The sequence below is a fragment of the Theropithecus gelada genome, chromosome 7a (assembly GCF_003255815.1).
Source record: "Theropithecus gelada isolate Dixy chromosome 7a, Tgel_1.0, whole genome shotgun sequence".
Taxonomy (NCBI): Eukaryota; Metazoa; Chordata; class Mammalia; order Primates; family Cercopithecidae; genus Theropithecus; species Theropithecus gelada.
Window position 1 is genome coordinate 25,661,819 of NC_037674.1, and position 12,994 is coordinate 25,674,812.

General features: G+C 40.4%; 1 protein-coding gene across 6 annotated transcripts in view; it reads right to left on the reverse strand.

Annotated features, from left to right (window-relative positions):
- Positions 1-12,994, reverse strand: part of GABPB1 (GA binding protein transcription factor subunit beta 1) — a 77,465-nt gene that overhangs the window by 54,238 nt on the left and 10,233 nt on the right. The gene's annotated exons all lie outside the window — the stretch shown is intronic.

Sequence of the window (12,994 nt, forward strand, 5' to 3'; positions counted from 1 at the left end):
AATACGTAAGGATTCATTATACTCTTCTCTTTTACATATTTAAAATTTTCCGTAACAAAGAGTTTTTAATTACTATCCTTCTAGGTAAGACAAGAACCTTAAATCCTAGACTCTATCTATCCTACTTGTTATTCCCTTGTGTTTATCCATTAGATATTTTTACTATGTTTAATGCAATCCATATTCATTTTCATTCTCTAAATATGTATCATTTTCTTTACCTTTCATTTACTCTTCATACATTTCATTTTGTGATTTGGGATCAATTTCATTCTGTCCTAAGTATATCCTTTAAAAACGTAGTGTCCAATATGGTGCATGTGGCTATTTAATAAAAATTAAGTAAAACTAAAAATTCAGTTTATTGGTTACACTAGTTATATTTCAAGTACTCAATAGCCCTATGTAGCTTGTGACTACAATATTGGACAGCACAGACAAAGAACATTTCCAGGCCAAATGTGATGGCTCACACCTATAATCCCAGCACTTTCTAGGACTGAGGTGGGAGAATCACCTGAGCACAGGAATTTGAGCCTGAGCAACATAGCAAGACCTCGTCTCTACAAATAATTTTAAAAATTAGCCAGGTCGAGGTAATGTGCATCTGTGATCCCAGCTACTCAGGAGGCTGAGGTAGGAGGATCGCCTGAGTGATCACATTATTATCACATTATCACATTACTTAATCCATAAATATATTGTTTTTAGCTCAGTGAGCCATGATTGCACCACACTCCAGCCTGGGTAACAGAGTGAGATCCTGTCTCAAGAAAAAAATAAGTAACATTCCCATTTCCACAGAAACTTCTATTGAACAGTGCTGCTTTAAACAATCTTTCACAGGTGAGATGTTGATGACAAGTTGTTTTTATCTGAAAATATCCTTATTTTACCATCATTCTTTAAATATATTTTCACTGGGCATAAAATTCTAGATTGACAGGTAGTTTTCATTTCACATAGCCGACATTTCGCTGTCTGCTGATTTCCACTGTTGCTGTTGAAAAGTCATCCTGCCAGGCGCGGTGGCTCACGTCTGTAATCCCAATACTTCAGGAGGCTGAGGCAGGTGGATCACCAGAGGTCAGGAGTTCGAGACCAGCCTGGCCAATATAGTGAAACCCTGTCTCTACTAAAAATACAAAAAGTTAGCTGCGTGTGGTTGTGGGCGCCTGTAACCTCAGCTACTAGGGAGGCTGAAGCAGGAGAATTGCTTGAACCCGGAAGGCAGAGGTTGCAGTGAGCCAAGATTGCACCATTGCACTCCAGCCTGGGCAACAAGAGCGAAACTCCATCTCAAAAAAAAAGAAAAAAGAAAGAAAAGAAAAGTCATCTATTACTCTAATTCTTGCTCTTTTGATGGTTTTCTCTTTCTCCAGCTACTTTTGGCTTTCTGTGACTTTATTACAATGTGTTTAGGTGTGGACTTATTATTATCCTAATTAGGATTCACTGGAATTCTTGCATGCTGGTTTGGTATTTTTCCTTGGTTCTGGAAAATATGAGCCATCATCTCTTCAAATGTCCCATTCTCTCTTCCTTTCCTTCTGGAATTCCAATTAAGACTCTCTCACTCTATCCCCATATGTCTTACACTGTCTTCTATAATTCCCATCTTTTTGCCTCTAGCCATCATCTATGCTACATTCTGGATAATTTTATCTAATCTATATTCCAGTTTGATAATTTTTCTGATATGTCCAATCTGCTGCAAATTGAGTCATTAGGTTTTTAATTCAGTTACTTTATCTTTTTTTTTTTTTTTTTTTTTTTTTTAGACAGGGTCTTATTCTGTCACCTAGGTTGCAGTAAAGTGGTACCATCTTGGCTCACTATAGCCTTGACTTCCTGGGCTCAAGCAATCCTCCCATGTCAGCCTCCTGAGCAGCTGGGACTACAGGCACATGCCGCTATACCCAGCTAATTTTTTTGTATTTTCTGTACAGACAAGGTTTCACCATGTTGCCCAGGCTGGCCTCAAACTCCTAATCAGTTATTTTTTATTCTAAAAGTTCTATTTGTTTTTTTCAAAACTATGATGCCACTTAAAAAAATAAATCATTTCCTGGCCGGGCACGGTGGCTCAAGCCTGTAATCCCAGCACTTTGGGAGGCCGAGACAGGAGGATCATGAGGTCAGGAGATCGAGACCATCCTGGCTAACACAGTGAAACCCCGTCTCTACTAAAAAATACAAAAAAAATTAGCCGGGTGAGGTGGCGGGCGCCTGTAGTCCCAGCTACTCGGGAGGCTGAGGCAGGAGAATGGCGTGGACCCGGGAGGCGGAGCTTGCAGTGAGCTGAGATCTGGCCACTGCACTCCAGCCTGGGAGACAGAGCGAGACTCCATCTCAAATAAATAAAGAAATAAATAAATAAATAAATAAATAAATCATTTCCTATTCCCTATTCTCAAATTTGTCACTTATTTCTGTAAACACAGTAAACTTGGTTGTTTCATTACATAGCTTTTAATTCTATTACATCGTGCCTATGAAAATCTTTTTCTGCTGTCTGTTGTTTCTACTGGTTCATGCCTATGGTTCCTTGTCTCCTTGTATGTCTAGTTATCTTTTGACTATGGGCTAATTACTGTCCTTGAAAAACTGTGGGGAGGCCTAAGATGAAGGAGCCTTCCATCAGAGAACATTTGCATTTGCTTCTGACAAGCACCTGGAGTCAGGAACCAACCTAAATTAGGTATGGCTTACGGTTCCCTTTCCCACCTATGCTATGGGCACAGCTTTGTAAAGACTTGTGTTTGCTTGTTTCCTTTCTCTTTTTTCCTCCTGCTCTGCTCAGTGCCTACACAACTTGTCTTGAAGTTCCTTGATATTTGATTGAGAGGTAGGTGATGAAAGGTGATGAAAAGGGGTTAGTTCTGGTTCATCCTTACCTCTCAGCTATAGATATATGGAGCCCAAGCCTAATCAGGCAAGAATATCTCATAAGCCTTTACATGTCCACATGTTGGGTGGGCTCTGCATCTTAATTTCTGTCCACCTCACCCCATAAGACTGATGAACAGAAATCTAAATTTCTTGATATTGGCAAACATATTGAAGGCAAAAGTGGCTTCAGTTCACCAGATAGTCTGTTAACTTCTTGCTTTAGGCTTTCTTCCAGAATTTGGCTTAACAGATTCCCCAGTTCTTCAAAGCTATTAAGGCAATGTTCTATGTATTTTATCCAACATTCTCAATTGTCTTCAAAAAGAAGACTGGTCGGCCGGGAGCAGTGGCTCACACCTGGAATCCCAGCATTTTGGGAGGCCAAGGCGGGTGGATCATGAGGTCAGGAGTTCAAGACCAGCCTGGCCAACATGGTGTAACCCCATCTCTATTAAAAATACAAAATTAGCCAGGCATAGTGGCATGCACCTGTAATCCTAGCTACTGGGGAGGGTGAGGTAGGAGAATCGCTTGAACCCAAGAGGACAGGTTGCAGTGAGCCAAGATCACGCTGCTGCACTGCAGCCTGGGCGATAGAGCAAGACTCCGACTCAAAAAACAAAAAAAGAAGATTGGTCTAATTTAGGCCACTATTATCCAGAAACCAGACATATTTGGAAGTGACCTTCCTGATGTACAGCTTGACCCTTGAACAACATAGGTTTGAATTGCACAGTTCACGCATACATTTTTTTTTAATATATTAGAAAATTATTTTGAGGCTGGACACGGTGGCTCACGCCTGTAATCCCAGCACTTTGGGAGGCCAAGGCAGGTGGATCACCTGAGGTCAGGAGCTTGAGACCAGTCTGGCCAACATGACAAAAACCCATCTTTATTAAAATAATACAAAAATTAGCCAGGCATGGTGGCAGGCACCTGCAATCCCAGCTACTCAGGAGGCTGAGGCAGGGAGAACTGCTTGAACCCAGGAGGAGGAGGTTGCAGTAAGCCAAGATCACACTACTGCACTCCAGCTTGGGCAATAGAGTAAGACTCCGTCTCAAAAAAAAAAAAAAAAAGATTATTTTGAGATCTTTGACAATTAAAAAAAACTCACAAGCCTAGGCACAGTGTCTCACACCTGTAACCCCAGCACTTCAGGAAGGTGAGGCAGGCAGATTGCTTAAGCCCAGGAGTTCAAGATCAGACCAGGCAACATAGTGAGACTCCATCTCTACAAAAAAAATTTTTAATTTTTTAATTAGCCAGGCATGGTGGCATGCAGCTGTGGTCCCAGCTACTCAGGAGGCTGAAGAAGGAGGATCATTTGAACCCAGGAGGTCAAAGTTACAGTGAGCCACGTTCATGCCACTGCACTCCATCCTGGGCAACAGAACAAGACACTGTCTCAAAAACAAAACTCACCAACTGCATATTTAAAAACTTAAGAAAAAGGTGTCAAGAATGCATAAAATATATATAGATTTTGGTCTATTTTATGGTTTACTACAATTAAATATACACAAATCTATTATAAAAAGTTAAATGTAGCCAGGCATGGTGGTACATGACTGAGAGGATGAGGCAGGGGGATTTCCTGAGCTCAGGAGCACCAGGCCAGTCAGCCACAGTGGTGTGTGCTTGTAGTCTCAGCTACTCAGGAAGCTGAAGTGGGAGGATCACTTGAGCCCAAGAGACTGAGGCTGCAGTGGGCCATGATCACACCACTGCACTCCAGCCTGGACAAAAGAGTGAGACCTTGTCTCAAGAAGAAAAAATTACTTTTATATATATATATATATATATATATATATATATATATGTATATATGTATATATATAAGTATATATATAAGTATATATATAAGTATATATATATAAGTATATATATAAGTATATATCTATATAAGTATATATATATATATGTATATATATAAGTATATATATATATGAGAAGAGGTCAGAGCCCATCCAAAACTCTAGCCCAGCCCAATCCAGCGTTTCTCAATTTGTGATTCCCAAAGCTCCAGACTTCAGTACCAAGAAGGGCAGTGGCTAAAGAGGTAAGCACAGGTTGGAGGTGGCAGAACGTTTCAGACCCTTTTCACTCTCACATAAACAAGCCCATCTCCACCTGTTACGAGATTCTATAATATTATTTGTAATTTTAAAGCATTTTTTGAAAGACTAAGCCAGCAATAAAAGACTCTTAAAAAGTAAACTTTTACTAGTAAACTATTTTCTCTTCAGACATAAATGGTTAAAAGTTTTGAATCTCAAGCAAAAATTACTGGCTGAGTGCAGTGGTTCACACCTGTAGTAGTCCCAGCACTTTGGGAGGCTGAGGCAAGCAGATCACTTGAGCTCAGGAGTTCAAGAACAGCCTGGACAACATGAAGAAATTTCGTCTCCACCAAAAAATACAAAAAATAGCCAGGTGTGGTGATGCAAGCATGTGGTCCCAGCTACTCGGGAGGCTGAAGTGAGAGGATCACCAGAGTCCAAGTAGAGGACTGCAGTGAGCTGAGATTGCTCCACTGCACTCCAGCCTGAGTGTTAGAGACAGACCCCGTCTCAATTAAAAAAGAAAACAAAGAATTACTTAGTAGTTCTTTTTCATTACTATTCCATACCCAAATCCTTACTAACAAAAATCCAGAAAAAAACTACATTTATTTGCAAGTCCTGCAAGTATGTGCTTTATCTGTGCTCCTCTTTTACTTAATTTTAGACTCTAGCCAAATAAAACTCAGGTAAAAGTAGTATGGATATATTAGAACCTCAAAAATCAGATTCTGAAATATAATTCACTCAAAAAAAATTTAAACTCTAAATTATATACCAAAAGCTTGTTTTTGTTTTTTGTTTATTGAGACAAAGTCTCGCTCTGTGGCCCAGGATGGAATGTAGTGGTGTGATCTTGGCTCACTGCAACCTCTGCCTCCCGGGTTCAAGTGATTCTCCTGCCTCAGCCTCCCAAGTAGCTGGGATTACAGGCGCGTGCCACCACGCCCGGCTAATTTTTGTACTTTTAGTAGAGATAGGGTTTCACCATGTTGGTCAGGCTGGTCTCTAACTCCTGACTTCAAGCGATCCAACCACCTCGGCCTCCCAAAGTGCTGGGATTACAGGCGTGAGCCACCACACCCGACAAAGAGCTTGTTTTAAGTAGCACCCAACATGTTATGACTCCTTGTCTCCATTAGGTTAAATCTCTTTCTTTGTCTTATATACAGTTACTCCCAAAGGTACTACATAAAAAAATATTTCTGTGCTGTTATAAACTTCCCTAAATTTCAAAGAGATTTATTTTTCTTTCAGAGTTCTGTCTCCCAGGCTGGAGTATAGCGGTGTGATGTTGGCTCACACCTCCTGGGCTCGAGGGATCCTCCCACCTCAGCCTCCCGAGAAGCTGGGACTACAGGCACACACCGCCATGCCCAGCTAATTTTTTTCATTTTTTGTAGAGACAGGGCTTCACCATGTTACACAGGCTGGTGTTGAACTCCTGGGCTCAAGTGAGCCACCCACCTTGGCCTACCAAAGTGCTGGGATTACAGGCATGAGTCACCACACCTGGCCTAAACTTCAGTTTTAAATATTACAGCATAAGCCCATCTACCATGATGACTTCCTTATTCATATATATTTTTATTTCTTTGAATTTCAGATATCAAAAGATGTCATTAAATTGGAACCATAGGCCAGACACGGTGGCTCATGTCTCACTTTGGGAGGCCGAGGCAGGCAGATCACCTGAGATCTGGAGTTCGAGACCAAACTAGCAAACATGGTGAAACCCCATCTCTACTAAAAACACGAGAATTAACCAGCAGCTGGGTGCGGTGGCTCCTACCTGTAATCCCAGCACTTTGGGAGGCCAAGGCGAGCAGATCACCTGAGGTCAGGAATTCCAGATCAGCCTGGCCAACATGATGAAACCCTGTCTCTACTAAAAATACAAAATTAGCCAAGCATGGTGGTGCGTGCCTGTAGTCCCAGTTACTCGGGAGGCTGAGGCGGGAGCATTGCTTGAGCCTGGTAAGCAGAGGTTGCAGTGAGCCAAGATCGTACTGCTGCACTCCAGTCTGGGCAACAAAGTGACACTCCGTCTCAAAAAATAAACAAACAAATAAATAACCGGTAATTAACCAGGGCATGGTGGCAGGCACCTGTAATCCCAGTTACTTGGTAGACTGAGGCAGGAGAATCACTTGAACCTGGGAGGCAGAGGTTGCAGTAAGTCAAGATTGTGCCACTGCACTCCAGCTTGGGCAACAGAGTAAGACTCCATCTTGGAAAAAAAAAATAAAGCTTCTTGAAACCATGTTAATAAATTAAGCTCTTACTTTCCACCTAAGCTATATATTTATCAGATATACATTCTCTATTTCTCTATCTACATTCTACCTGTGTTTATCAGTGTCCCTATTATGATTATAGAATTAGTCATAATTTTCTAAAAATTAACCCAGAATATGTCCATGGATAAAGAATATTTATTGATGACTACTTAACATTCATGTTTAAGATAAGCTCAAAAGTTCCATATCTAAAGCACATAAATTATACCAACACTAAACTAAAAAGTAGTAAGGTGATAAAAACTAAAAAGTAGTAAGGTGAGTAGTCAGTTAGCATGTCCAGAACTTCCCAGGCACATGCCAAAACCTAATCTTCCTTCTGTATTACCTGATAATATTAACAGCCTCTTTACTTCCCAATTTAGAAATCTGGGAGCTATCTTAAACTCTTCCCTCTCCCTCATCTTCTACATACAGCTGGTCTCAATGTTTGTGTCCCCACAAAATTAACATGTTGAAACCCTAACCCCAAGGTGATGGTATTAGTAGATGGGGACTTTGAGTGATGATTAGGTCATGAGGGCAAACCTTATCATTCCATTCATAATTTCATGGATGGAATTACTGCCAGATAACTGCTTTGTCCCTTCACCATATGAGGGCACAGCAAGGTGGCTCCATCAGTAAAGTAGGAAATGGACCCTCACCAGCCACGGAATCTGCCACCACCTTGATCTTGAACTTCCCAGCCTCCAGAACTGTGAGAAATAAATTTCTATTGTTTATAAGTCACTAGTTTATATTTTTGTTACAGTACCACAAATGGACTAAGACAGTTGGTCGTCAAGTTCTATAAAGTCTACTTCACATCTTTTTCTTTTTTTAATAGGCAATACTTTCATATAGCTCAAAAGCCCAAACACAGAAATGTATACATTGAAAATTCTCAACGGAAGTATTTACACTACTCACTGCTCCTCCTCGGCCCAGCCTGGACCCACAACTCCAACAAGTAATCACCTTTACTAGTTTCATGAGTATCCTTCCAGCATTTCTATAATCACCAAAAAAATAAATAAATAACATTACCACATAACACTGTTCCCCACTTGCTTTTCCTGTTTAACACATCCCAGAGATCTTTTCCCATTAGTTCACAGAGAGGTGAACTTCCTCATTTTTTTATACAGCTGCACAGTATGCTATTACTGTGTTTTAACATGCATTTCTCAAACTACTGAGACCGTGCATCTTTATCAAATGTTTGTTGGCCACTATGTTTCCTCTTCAGAAACTGCCTATTCATATTCTTTACCTATTTTATCATTTCATTCTCTTTGTAGGAGTGCAATATGTATATTTCTGGTTTATTACATATGTTGCATACTCCTCTCAGTCTGTTTTAAATTTGTATATTCTTTTTTTCTTTAAAATTTGTATATTCTAAATGTTAATGTTGTCATAAAGTTTTAAATTGTGGTTTGGTCAAATGTATCAAAATACCTTTCCAAAATGAACGTAGATATAATTATGCATTCCAATCACCCATAGAATACAGTGGCACTGAACCATATGTATATTTAACTTGAAAATGATTTAGGCCAGGTGCGGTGGCTCACGTCTATAATCCCAGCACCTTGGGAGGCCAGGGTGGGCAGATCACCTGAGGTCAGTAGTTCGACACCAGCCTGACCAACATGGAGAAGCTCCGTCTCTACTAAAAGAACAAAATTAGCCGGGCATGGTGGCGCATGCCTGTAATCCCAGCTACCCCGGGAGGCTGAGGCAGAAGAATCACTTGATCCTGGGAGGTGGAGGTTGCAGTGAGCCGAGATCGCGCCACTGCACTCCAGCCTGGGCAACAAGAGCGAAATTCTGTCTCAAAAAAAAAAAAAAAAAACAAAAAAGAAGATTTAAACATTTGGCTACTCACCATTCTATTTAATAAACATAAGTCCCAGCATGAGCCTGAAATATGAATCTATTTCCTCAGTAGGTCTCAGTTCTTCAAATGCATCTTATGGAATGAACTTCTCATTGCAATAGATAAGTTAATGTTTCATACGATTTTATTTTGTACAACATAGCCCATAAATGTAAGCCACCTTCCTCTAGAGCACAATTGAGGAAACGGTGATATATTTCATCATTAGAGGAAAAACTGGCTGTTTTGGAATTATCGAGAGATGGTATCTTACTTCCCATATGGCAACTTCCTACAAGTTGATTCTGACTATACAGTATTTTCCCCTAATATGCATAATCAGTAAGTGGTAACTCCAAAGCATCCCAGACCTTCAAGGATATGACCTGTGCCTCACTGCAGCCTCTTCACTCAACATTTCCCCCTTGGATTTATATTTTAATATAGAGTTATCTACAATACCCTCATGTGCTATTCTCTCTCACAATTCTACTCCTTTATATGTTATCCTGCCTAAGAAGTCGTTCCCTCCCAAACTTACCTAAGTAGTTCTATTCTCCCTCCAAACCCAGTTCAGACATTACCTCCTCCAATAAGTTTCCCTTGACCTTCTCAGCAAAATGAATTAATCACTTCTTTATTCTCTCATTGTGGCCTTAACACACTTTCATTATTAGATAGATTCCATCACATTACAAATGATTTATTTACAAGCTTTCCTCTCTCATAAACCTTAGGAATTCAGATAGGGATTTATCTTTTTTTTTTTTTTTTAACCCTTATAGGAGTAAAGGCTAATAGTTTATCTTATTCTTACATGTATTTTAGTATCTAGCAGCTTCTAATACACCACTCAACAGATGTTTGCCAAATTAAACAAGTCCTTTCTATTCAGCATTATTACAAACACTGTAAGCCTACAAACACAGAAATTGAAGGTAAGATCTTTAACCAAAAATATTTCACAAACTGAAAAAATGTGTGGATTATAACAAAAGTAGTTTGTAGTTCAGTGTTTTGTTTAAGCGGGTATAGATACCATAGATCAGTGCTCTTCAAACTGTTAGTCATGACCTATTAACAGACTGTGAAATCACTTTAGTGGGTTAAAGCCAATGTTTTTGAAAATATCAGCATATATCAAATGTAGTTATCTCACACACACACACATGCACACAGTAACATAAATAGACAATTACCATATAAGATGTATTTTTTATTGGGAGTCAGAATAAACAATCATCTGAGAGCTACTTCCATAGTTGATAGGTTCCAAGGTTTATATTAACAAATTGTAGCAGTCAAGGAAGGCCTCTTCAATGAAGGACTTAACATCTGAAGCATAACCTGTCTCCCCACCATCTCTTCTCAGCTCCTCTCTCATTCTCACCCTTAGTTACTGTGCTCTAGCCACAAAAGTCTTAGCAATTCTTTGAACAAGGCAAATGTGTTCGCACTTTAGGGTCTAGCACATGTTGGTTCCGTTGCCTAGAAAACTCTTCACTTAGATAACTGCATGGCTTGCTCCTGCACTCCAGGACGCCCAGGGAGTAGCTTTCGCAGACCACCTAAGATAGCTACCACATCTCACCAATCTATCCCCTTACCTCCTTTTTTTTTTTTTTAAGATGGAGTCTCACTCTGTCGCCAGGCTGGAGATGCAGTGGCGCCATCTCAGCTCACTGCAACCTCCGCCTCCCAGGTTCAAGCAATTCTCCTGCCTCAGCCTCCCGAGCGGCTGGGACTACAGGCACACACCACCACGCCCAGCTAGTTTTTGTATGTTTAGTAGAGATGGGGTTTCACCATGTTGGCCAGGACGGTCTTGATCTCCTGACCTTGTGATCTGTCCGCCTTGACCTCCCAAAATGCTGGGATTACAGGCATGAGCCACCGCACCTGGCCTCCCCTTACCTACTTTTATTCCTTTTCATTTTACTCATTACCACCTAATATCACATATTTATTTACTATGAGTCCCTCCCCACAAACGTCAGCTCCAAGAAAACAGGGACTTTGTCTTCGTTTTGTTCATTACTCTAACACCAGAGATTAGAACAGTGCCGGCCGCAGGGCAAACATCCCTGAGTAGGCTCTGACAGGCAAGGAAAAGGAAGAATGCACGGAGTTGTGCTTAAGCAAGGTATATTACAGAGGAAACCCCAGCTTAATAATGTCAAACAGTAAGGAATAAGGCTGAAAAAGAATATAAAAAGGTTGGAAAGTCAGAAGTAGAATTTGGACTTTATCTTGTAAACAACTGGGAGCCATTCAAATTTTTGAGCAAATGGTGACCCTTTCAAACATTTATTCAGCACACGTTCAATTCACTTTGTTTGACAGAATAGACAGTGCAAAGGTCAACAGCACATGTTCTCCCCTTAGGCTTATATGTTTAGCAATGGGTTCAAAAATTTTTCAGGAAAATCATTCTGGCAGCCATATGCAAAATGGATTCAAGGAAGGAAAATCTAAAGTTTAAAGGAAGTAAATAATAGGCAAAAAAAAAAAAGAAAGCAAAAGTATGCATCGCAGACTACTTCAAGATTTAAGTATGACAAAATTAAGAGAAATGCTGAAAGCAGGTGGGAGGCTGAATAATAATAAATCTAAAAGTGATGGAAATTCCTTGAGTTTTCCAACAGAAATATCCAGTAAACTATTAGAGCAACAAACATGGATGGGACACACATTTGGGAGCCATCAGCATATAAAACATCTGACAGGGGAATAGATAATCAAGTACTGATGAGACTAACAGTGCTAAGAAGCTCAAGAAACAACAAAGAAAACAGAAAAGCAGTAGTCAGAAGGGAAAACCAGGATGGCAAATTAACACAAAGGGCAAGGAAAGAACATTAAGAAGCCTCGGTGGAAACAGTAACACATATATACTAGCTGAAGAGTCTCAGGATGAAGCCGTTATTATTGACAAAAAAGATGTCCTCTGAAGCAACAATCTGAATTATGATATTCCAAAACTGCGTAATTTAGGAAAGAAGTAGTAAAAGAACTCAGGAGTTGAATAGCCTGGACAACACAGTGAGACTTTGTCTCTACCAGAAAAATACAAAAATTAGCCAGGCATGGTGGCACATACCTGCAGTCCCAGCTACTCAGGAAACTGAGGTAGGAGGATCACCTGAGCCCAGGGAGGTCAAGGCTGCAGTGAGCTGCAATTGTACTCCAGCCTGGGCAACACAGTGTGGCCTTGTCTCAAAAAAAAAAGTAAGAACTCAGGGCAACAACGGTAAGTCAATTCTTAAAATTTTTGAAAATAAAGAAGAGAAATGCAGCAGATAGAACAGTAGCAGCAGTTCATCAAAATTGATTCTTTTTCCTCCCAAAGTACAGAAGTCCGTACATATTTTAAGACAGCGAAGAAAAAACATTGCAAATAATGACCAAGGCCAGGCGCAGTGGCTCACGCCTGTAATCCCAGCACTTTGGGAGGCCAAGGCAGGCAGATCACAAGGTCAGGAGATCGAGACCATCTGGCTAACACAGTGAAACCCCGTCTCTACTAAAAATAGAAAAAACTTAGCCGGGCGTGGTGGCACGCGCCTGTAGTCCCAGCTACTCGGGAGGCTGAGGCAGGAGAATCGCTTGAATCCAGTAGGCAGAGGTTGCAGTGAGCCGAGATTGTGCCACTGCACTCCAGCCTGGGCAACAGAGTAAGACTCCGGCTCAAAAAAAAAAAAAAAAAAAAAAAAAAAACAATCAAAGTGACCAGAGAGGTAGTTAACTGTGGCAGCAGGATCCTTCTTCTATTCAATTTACAAAATAAGATGAAAGAACAGTGATTTGTCATGGTTACAATGAAAAAAAATGTGCAAGCTTGTATCCTGTTTTCCTTTTTCACTTAAATAGAA